Raw genomic sequence first — 10,853 nt, forward strand, 5'->3', positions numbered from 1 at the left:
AGAGAAATACAGAGAAGAGGGGAAGACAGAGGGAGAGAAAGTTAGACACCTGCAGACCTGCTTCACCACCTGTGAAGTGATTCCCCTGCAGGTGGGGAACCAGGGGCTCAAACCGGGATCCTTATGCCTATCCTTGTGCTTTGCGCCACCTGCTGCGATACCGCCAGACTCCCCTATTTTAATTTATTAATGAACAAGAGAGAAAGAACCAGGGAATCCTTCTGGCATATAGAGTGCTTGAGATTGACCCCAGACCTTGTGCATGCCAAGTCCTGAGCTCTACCACTGAGTCACTTTCCCAGTCATACTCAGCTCTGTCTAAGGATACACATGCTCAGATCTGAAGTTCCATCTCCCCAAACAAAGCTTGATACTTTTCCCAAAGTTGACCAATAAGATAAACTGTACACATATTTGAGAAAATTGAGACTCAAGGGATATTAAACAAAACTACCAAGATAAAAGAGAAACTGGACCTACATTCTCTACTCTATTTTAGTTTAGTTTAGTTTTAAATACTGTGCCAAGGAATAAATCAAGGATGTCACCCATGCATGGATATATCACTGAGATTCCTTCTTGGCCATATTTTCATTATTGTTTTGAGAAAGAGAAAGGGATGAGGCAAGAGAGAGGGAGAAAGAAACAGGATAGACACCACAGTACCACTCAGCCATCATTGGGTTCACCTGTGTCATCCATGGCTCAAACAGCAAGGTGTCTGTTTGACCAGGAAATTTATCTCCTAGAAGGTTGTGTATGTTAATTCATTTTGCTTTGTATTAACCTTACAGGATAGTTACTGTCATTATCACCATTAATCATCTGCAATTTGGCATGTTATCCAATGTTATATTAGTAATTGGCATAACCAAGACACAAATCTACTTGAGTTGTTGGAAGAGTCTGATGCTTTTTTTTTTTTTTTTTTGCCTCCAGGGTTATTGCTGGGGCTCAGTGCCTGCACCACAAATCCACTGCTCCTGGTGGCCATTTTCCCCCCATTTTTGTTGTTGGGTAGGACAGAGAGAAACTGAGAGAGGAGGAGAAGATAGGGGCAGAGAAAGATAAGACACCTGCAAACCTGCTTCACTGCTTGTGAAGCGAATGCCCACCCCTCCCCCCAACAGGTGGGGAGCCAGAGGCTTGAACCGGGATTCTTGTGCAGGTCTTTGTGCTTCATACTATGTGCGCTTAAAAGTCTGATGTATTTTCTATGTAAAAATGTGCTATGACTTTTCAGGCAACCCAATAGATAGCTTGGTTCCATAATCTTCTGAGATCAGAGGAGATAGGGCGTGTTCAGGGTGGTATGGCTGTAGACACCATAATCTTTAAAGAATATCACGTCTGGCTTCTCTAAATGAGACTGGGGACCTTTGTAAAACCTTCAATTGAAGGTGACAGTGTATAGGAGGAAAAACAAAACCATAATGACCAAAATTGAATTTCCTATCACCTGGTGGGGAAGAGATGAGGTTCTATTTCAGCTCATAGAAAGGGAGTCAAGAAACTTGACATTCTCGCATTCCAGATTTGTAGACCAAGATGCAAACATGTCTTATATATAAAATAACTTATTTTCTAGACAGCACAACCACCAATAAATACAGAAGGGTAGTTGACTTAAGATTGCAAGATTAATTTCATCTTGCAGTTTTTTTTTTTCTGCCTTTGAGTCTACAGTGCCTGCTGACTCGCCCCACCTGGGTGGCTCTCTTAAGAGACCTGTCCCTACAGAGACTGAGAGTGAGACACAGCAAGACAATAAATGAGCTATGCACTAGGGAAGATGGATGCCATGGTAACCTCATGAACAGAGGCCATCAATGTGAATTAGTGGATGAGCTCTGTGGAGAAACATGCATATGCCTTGATTAGACAACTTCCAAGTTTAGGGTTTGAGATCTATCTTTACATGAAAACAAAACAAAACAAAAACAGCCTTTAAAAATCTCCTTCCTATCTATCACCAATTTGTGGACATGATTTAGACAGTATTCCCCAAGAAGGAATGAAATACGAATAATTTAGGTTCTCCAAGCAGCTGTGATTTCAAGACAGTTGTGATGGGTGGGAGGGAGAGGTGGAGTACCTGGGTATAGTCAGGAGGATTTTCTTGCAGTTCATTGAATATGTTGCATTTTGGATACCTATGAATTTTTTTCCATTTTGTTGGGGGGGATTAATGGTTTACAGTACAGTTACTGACTCTTGGGTAAAATTTATCACCTCCCCATGACAGGCATCTGTGAAACACTCTCAGCCCCAATTTAGGCCCTTTTCCACCATCATATCAGGACCCTAACACCCTCATCATCCCATCCCTTCTCTTCCTCCCTCAGTCCTTTACTTTGGTGCAATGTATCACATAAATTCAAAAAATTTTTTTTAAAGATTGGAACAGAGAGAAAGCAGAAGAAAGGCAGAGACAGAGTAAGGGAGACCAAGGCACCAAAGAATCCTTCAATGCACTGGGGGCTGGACATGAACCTGGGCTGTGCTCTGGATTTTTTTGCACTTGCTGGCCCCTTTCTTTGTTAGAAAATTTCATTTTTCTCCCATGGCTATTTCCTTCTTATCCCTTATACCTGAGATCAGCATTCCTTTAGGACATCTGTTCTGGCCACTTTTTCTAAAATAGCCCCATCTCTAATCTGCCTTTCAGCATCCTGCTTATTTTTTCACTGTACTATCATAATTGTAAATACTGTTTTTCTCTTTCTTTAAAAAACCCAGATTGTTGGGACCTGGTAGTAGCACACACTAGGTTAAGCACACATGGCAAGAAGCTCAAGGACCAGCAAAGGGATCCTGGTTCGAGCTCCAGCTCCCCACCTGCAGGGGGTGGTCACTTCACAAGCGGTGCTCCTCTCTCAATTTCTCTCTGTACTATCCAACAGCAGCAGCAGCAGCAGCAGCAGCAGCAGCAGCAGCAGCAGCAGCAGCAGCAGCAGCAGCAACAACAACAAAGGCAATAAAATGGAAAAAATGACGTCTAGGACCAGTGAATTCATAGTGCAGGCACTGAGCCCCAGCAATAACCCTGGAGGTGAAAGAAAAATAATTTAATCTGACTTCTTCCCACTCCCTCTAAGTAATGCAAATTCCACAAGGTTAGAGAGCATGCTTTTGTTGTTGTCCATTCCAGTATGCATCATTGTAAGGTTTTGTAAGGAGAGTACTATCAATTAATTTCTGTTGGATAATGTATGAATGAAAGCAGACTGGGACCAATGATTGTAGTTCCCTTTCCTGCCGCTTGGCAGTGCTGCACTTAGATAATCATCTCTAGGCTTCAGTTTACCCCACCCCCAGCCCCACCCCTTGTGTGTGTTTCCCCATATCATTATCCTCATTTGACTGGACTTCAGCTCTGTAGATTACTCTGTTTGCTCCCTGTCAGTCTGATTTTTCTCTGTGGCTTTGTTTCTGATTCTGGCTACTGCATCTAGTTTCCCCCAACTTCTGTTTTTTTTTTGTTGTTGTTGTTGTTTGTTTGTTTGTTTTCCCCTCACCAGGGTTATTGCAGGGCCCCAGTGGCTGGACAACAAGTCTACCACTCCAGTTGGCCATTCTTCCTTCCTCCCCCCCCTTTTTCTTATTTTATTTGGTAGGACAGAGAGGAAGAGAGGAATTGAGAGGGGAGGGTGCGTTAGAGAGGGAGAGAGAAAGAGAGACACCTGCAGACCTGCTTCACTGCTCTTGAAGCATCCTCTCTGCTGGTGGGGAGAGGGGGCTTAATCCTGGGTCCTTGTGAATGGTAATGTGTGTGTTCAACTGGATACACCATTGTCTGGCCCCCTCTTCTGCTGACTCTTGCTATTATCACTGACTTAACTGGCTTTTCCTGCTTTTCTTCCACTTTAAATTCCCCAAACAGATGAATCCCAGTTAAAATAATTTAACCGAAAAAAGATGAACTATATTCCCACAAAATAAAAACAAAAAACAGGCTTTACTTTGACTTTATATCATTAACTTCTCTTAATTAAACAAAATTTAAGATTGAATGAATTAGTTTTCCAGTTGCATACTCTAGTTTGGGGTTAACAACTCTAGTTTGTGCTACTGGCAAGCCTGTGAAAGTTTCTCTAAGAAAAATACCTACAGTCACTTCATATTCCCCAAGGAGTCCAAACCCTTTGAGGAATTGATATCTGTATGTGGGAGATATGCCTTTAAAGATGTATTTATAAACTTCACTACTACTAGAAATCAAAATATTGAAATTAAAGGAAGAATTCTTATTAATAATCTGATAACTTTCTCAGCAACAAATGTCTTTATTCTAAGGGAGGGACATAGATTTTGAACTTTGGTCAAAAGGAATAAAAATCCATTCCCCAAATCACAACTTTCTCTACTTTGTGATTGACACCAAAGCATTTCTATTTTTATGTCTGAACTGAAATCATATTATCTGCTTGCTACCTAGCTTCTGAGCTCTTTTAACACCCTCTGCCTCAATCCAGAATAGAACCATCCTCAGAAATGTACCCTTATCTTAGCTGGTGTCCCTTCTGTGCATCAGATGGAGGCTTTAGATTATGTTTTGAGAAAGCAGGTGGGGGGAGCAGCTGGTATGAGAAGAAGTGAGCAGCCTGACAGCAATAAAATTCAAGAGTGTGAGTGTGTGTGTGTGTGTGTGTGTGTGTGTGTGTATGTGTGTAAAGAGAGCAAGTGCTACAACATGAGAATTTGTCCAAAGAAATTATAAACCTTGCAGTATGTTATCCAGACCTAACAAGTACCTCAGATATGCCAGGTAGAATGTAAGATCTTGCTGAAAATCAGCAGCAGGGACTTGGTTTGATCCTAAAAGGCAAATCAATTTGCAAAGAGTTACAATGCATTGTATTATGTCATCCTTTTGGTTGTTTCTTTCAGATAAGATCCATTTAACTATTTACTTCATTCCGTATATATTTGCCCACCCCATCCCACCCCCACAATCAGGTCCTGTCAAAGGCTCTGGGAATGGCTGGGGCAAGATGGAGAAGCTGCCGTCATGGAATTTGCTGATTTTCTAGAGGGCTGTCCAGTTTTTATGAAAGTATTTAAATGCTTTGCATATGTTGGGTTTGCTTTTGCACCTTGCATTTTATTTCATTTTCTATTGTTCTCTTCATTTCCCAGCACCACACAGTGGTGTTCTAGTTTTACATCACATGTTCTAAAGATACTGTTTCTGTTTTTTATTCCCTTTGGAATTTGCTTATTTTTTTTCTGTAGTTGATTGTAGGAATGTTTTATTTATTATGTGTTTATTTGCTACCTGGATTATCACTAGGGCTCCATGTTACCTGCACAATTTCTTTTATTCTGGAAAACTTTTTTATTTTTAAAGATAAAAGACAAGAGACAGAGAAAGAAACAGAAATGAGGAGAGAGAGAAAAAGAGAGGAAAATTACCCTGTGTGTGAAGCTCCCCGTGCAAGTGTCTCATGTGGTAGCTGAGGGTTGGGGAGTGTGCATTCTAGCAGGCGAACCATTCCCTGGCCCTCTTATAGGATGCTTTAAAGTGCTCACTGATACTTGAGAAAAAAATAGATTAGCTTTTTTCTTTTAATGTCAGTTAAAATATGACAAATATATCTTATTAGTTATCTTTATTCAAATATGTTTTTATAATCTTGGAAAGATGAATTAAAAACGATTACCATTAATACTTTCTTATAGTCTTTGAACTCAGGTGCAGAACTGAGGTTCCCAAAGAAGATGAGGGTAGAGGGGCAGTACTGAGTTATCAAGGGTGCGTGTGGGGGTGGACTTTGGTTGAGGAATATTGGTACTTTGGTTGTGGGTACAGTGCAGTAACATTTAGAAAAGATGTGAAAATGTACTTCTAAAACATAGTTTTGAAATCTAAGGTTACCTCAAGAACAAATAAAATTTTTAAAAAATAAATCCTTAGAGTGCCTTGTTTTTCTATGTAATGAGAGTTGATGATTGGTAATTAGGTGCATAGATACTCACTACTTTCAGATATTCAGAGTGGATTGTGTCTTTTATTATGATAAATTTGCTTCTTTGTTTTGACTAGTTTTGTCCTTTCTTGAATTCAACTGATTTGACTATTAAGGTTGATAGACACTTCTTTCTTTATGCTTATATTAGCCAGGCATATTTTGTCCATTATTACTTGCAACATGTCCGAATCAGTTTATGCTGTTATCTCATATTTCAGCATACAATTGAGTTCGGTCAGATGTTCTACTCTCTTGATTTGCATGACTGAAGTTCCTTACCTATGCATTTTAAGTCTATTCTCTATCTCTGATTCTATAGCTTAAAAACTCACAGATGGGGACCGGGTGGTGGCGCACCTGGTTTTTGAAATTTGATAGTGGGTATGGTGAGTTTGACATGCAGACACAGATATTTATAGGAGTGAAACTATACTGCTAAAATTGTATAATACTGTGAATCAATGCTAAATTGATAAAATGATAAATTTGTAAAAATGCAAATCAAAACAAAAACTAGCAAATAGTTGCTGGAGAGCTAGCTCAGCAGTAGAGCACATGACTTGCATGCTTGGAGAACCGGCTTCCATACCAGGTGCCACATATGCCAGAATAGTACTCTGGCCTCTGCCACTTTCATCAATCAATCAATCAATAAATGTTACATAAAAATCTCACAAATGATCTGCCTCCTTTTCCTAAAGTGTTTCTTTTGATATTTTGAAAGGTCTACATTTTGTATGGGCTTACTTTTTGAATTAAAACTTTATTATATATTCTTAATCCACTATTTAGGATTATCTATCTGTTTAGGATTAACTATCTGTTGACTTTGTGCTAAAAACAATGACAAAATGAGTATATTTCTATTTCCTTTCCCCAACCATTTGACTGTTAGCAGTTTATAATCTTTTTCTAAGTGCTTGCTTTTAAATATACTATACATTGCTTGACTAATTCATTTAAATGCTCTCTTTCTGACTTTTGACTGTCAGCATAATTACACAAGTTCCCACTCTGAAAATCGTAGACAGTTTTAATTCCTTTGCTAGAATCAGCACTCACTACCAGTTATTCTTATTGGAGCTTCTAAGACAATTTTTATTAGAGAGAGGGAACAACGCAGCATTTGGCATATGTAATGCAGGGGTCAAATCCTGGTCCTTATGAGATATGATATTTCCCCAATGGACTCTACTTTAGCAGGTCTTTATTCCTTTCTCTCTTGGTTACAGCTTGTTCTCTAGTAGCACCTTTCAGAAGAACCCAAGGAGAAATGCATTCTTTGATAGAAAATCCAAAAATATGTTTTCTGCTATCTTTATATTCATAAGCTATATGGGGATTAAACTCCAGAGTTATATTTTCTTTCTTAAAGATTTCCCAATTATGAGCTTACACATTTGTGCTGAGAAATAGTCCAAGTTAAGTCTAAATTTACCTCTTTATACATGCTTCTGCTTCTTTAAATTTTATGTATTATGTTTTTAATAGTGATTTAAGATTGCTTTACAAAATTATCAGATTTTAGAAGTATTCTCCTACACAAACACACATGATGATATGTCATTAAATCCCCACCAAAGTTCTGTACCCCATCCAACCTCTCTCCTCCTGTCTTATCTGAAGAACCCCTTAAATTATTATTATTTTTTTAATATTTATTTTATTTATTTATTCCCTTTTGTTGCCCTTGTTGTTTTATTGTTGTTGTTATTATTGTTGTCGTTGTTGGGTAGGACAGAGAGAAATGGAGAGAGGAGGGGAAGACAGAGAGGAGGAGAGAAAGACAGACACCTGCAGACCTGCTTCACCGCCTGTGAAGTGACTCCCCTGCAGGTGGGGAGCCGGGGTTCGAACCAGGATCCTTATGCTGGTCCTTGTGCTTTGTGCCACCTGCGCTTAACCCGCTGCGCTACAGCCCGACTCCCCCTTAAATTATTTTTTACGGGTCGGGCGGTGGCGCAGTGGGTTAAGCACAGGTGGCGCAAAGCACAAGGACCAGCGTAAGGATCCTGGTTCGAGTCCCTGGCTCCCCACCTGCAGGGGAGTCACTTCACAGGCGGCGAAGCAGGTCTGCAGGTGTCTATCTTTATCTCCCCCACTCTGTCTTCCCCTCCTCTCTCCATTTCTCTCTGTCCTATCCAACAACGAATAGCGTCAACAAGGGCAATAATAATAACCACAACGAGGCTACAACAACAAGGGCAACAAAAGGGGGAAAAATGGCCTCCAGGAGCGGTGGATTCATGGTGCAGGCACCGAGCCCAGCAATAACCCTGGAGGGAAAAAAATTATTTTTTACTTGTTGTTAATAGTATGTTATGCAAATAAAGACAACGTGGAGATACTACTTCACTCCTGTGAGAATGTCATTCTTCAGAAAAGGTAGCAGCAACAAATGCTGGGGAGGTTATGAGGACAAAGGAACCCTTCAGCATTGCTGGTGGGAATGTAAATTGGTCCAACCCCTGTGGATAGCAGTCTGGAGAACTCTCAGAAGGCTAGAAGTGGACCTACCTTCTGACCCTGCAATTCCTCTCCTGGGGATATATCCTAAGGAACCCAACACACCCATACAAAAAGATCTGTGTACACATATGTTCTTGGCAACACAATTTGTAATAGCCAAAACCTGGAAGCAAGCCAGGTGTCCAACAACAGATGAGTGGCTGAGTAAGTTGTGGTATATATACACAATGGAATACTACTCAGCTACTAAAAATTGTGACTTTACCTTCTTCACCCTATCTTGAATGGAGCTTGAAGAAATCATGTTAAGTGAGCCCAGTCAGAAAGAGAAGGATGAATATGGGATGATCTCACTCATAGACAGAAGCTGAAAAGCAAGATCAGAAAGGAAAACACTAAGCAGAACTTGGACTGGAGTTAGTGTAGTGCACCAAAGTAAAAGACTCTGGGGTGGGGAGGGAGGGTCTGGGTCCTGGATTGTGATGGCAGAAGAGGACCTAGTGGGGTTGAATTGTTATGTGGAAAACTGGGAAATGTAATGCATGTAAAAAATATTGTATATTACTGATGTATGTAAACCATTAATCCCCCAATAAAGAAATAAAAAATAGTATGTTCTAAGATTGTAAGTGTATAGTTAGTTCCACACCACACCCACCACCAATGTTCTTTACCCCTACCCTCCCAAAGATAACCACCATAGTTCTCACAAGTCTTACAGTTTGTTTTGTTTGGAATTTTTTTTTTTTTTGGCAAGTTCATGTGAATCAGATGTCTAGATTCTACATGAGTGAAATAATCTGGTAGTAGTTGTCTTTCATCTCTTTACTTAAGAGCACAAATCACCTCCTGCTCCATCCATTTTTGTTTCAAAGGACACAATATGATCTTTTTTGATTGCAAAGTAGTATTCCACGAAACATATATCCCATAACTTCTTTAGACAGTCACCTCTTGATGGGTGTTTAGGCTGCTCCCACCCTTTGGCTGTTGTGAATAATGCAGCTATGAACATAGGGGTGCATATGTCCCTTCTAATGAGGGCTTGAGTGTGTACTGGATAAATACCCAAGAGTGATATTACTGGATCATAAGGTAATTCTATATTTGTTTAAGGACTGTTCATACAGTCTCCAAAAGAGGCTATACCACTTTGCATTCCCAACAGCAATGTAGCAATTCCCTTTTCTTTACAACTTCTCCAACACCTGTCATTTCCTTATTTGTTCATGTAAGTCATTCTCTCAGGTATGAAATTATAACTCATAATGTTTTAATTTGCATTTCTCTAATAAGTGAAACATTTTCTCATATTATTGTGGGACATATTTTCTTTAGAAAATTGTTATTTGGCCCACTTTTTAATTTGAACCCCTTAAATTCTTTTTTTAAAATATTTACTTATTTTCCCTTTTGTTGCCCTCGTTGTTTTTTATTGTTGTAGTTACTGATGTCATCATTGTTAAATAGGACAGAGAAAAATGGAGAGAGTAGGGGAAGACAGAGGGAGAATGTTATAACCGGGTTGTCTCCACGGGCGGGTAACAGAGATGACCAGAGACACATGGCTGAGCTGAGAACGCAGCAGTTTAATCTTTATTCATGAGCGGACAAAGATGTGCTCTCCTGTCTTTCTCTTCCCGTGGCAGAGAGGGACTCCTAAACTAATCAACACACAGATCTGTCCTGCATCCTTCTCCTCCGGCGGCTGCGGCAGGAACTCAGGAAGTACGTAGGATAGGGGGCAGGGAGAAGGGGAAGTGTGAAACCAGCAGGGGCTAAACCACAATCTCCCAGAGGTGGGGGATGAGACCAAACCAATGTGAAGCATAGCAACAATTCCCCCTTTTCTTTTTAACTAATTGACCATAGTATCAGGAGTGTAGGGTGAACAGAAACCTATATCGTACAGGCATTTTCAAAAAAGAAACTGGCACAAACATGGAAGAACAAGTACCAGTGTGCTGCCAAGGGAAGGCCTGAGGGGGGCATTTTTGCCTATGTGGGCAAGACTTTATCAGCTAAAAATCATTTCCTGCCTCTGGGGGGCTTCTTTTGCCTCTGGGGGGCGTTACTTGCCTTGACGGGCATTACCTAGCATGGGGGCATATGGCCGAGAGTCCCAAGGCAGCTGGCTGCAGTCAGTCTTTGAGAAACCCAGCAGCATAAAGGGATGCTGCTAGTTTTGTGCAAAGTGTCCAAGAGGCGTACCAGTGAGTCTGATAGAAGTGTCAGTCCAAAGCAGATATCCGCTGAAGAATGCCAGGGGGTGGAACGTTGTATGAGGAAGGTCAGCTGTTTGAATTCCGCTTTTCTGTAGAGAACTTGACAGCTGTAATTCACTTACTTATGAAACAAAACTTGTAGCAGGTTAGAAGTTTACCAAAATTGATAGCTCTATTACAGTTGGAA

Source organism: Erinaceus europaeus, chromosome 19 (assembly GCF_950295315.1).
Source record: "Erinaceus europaeus chromosome 19, mEriEur2.1, whole genome shotgun sequence".
Lineage (NCBI taxonomy): Eukaryota > Metazoa > Chordata > Mammalia > Eulipotyphla > Erinaceidae > Erinaceus > Erinaceus europaeus.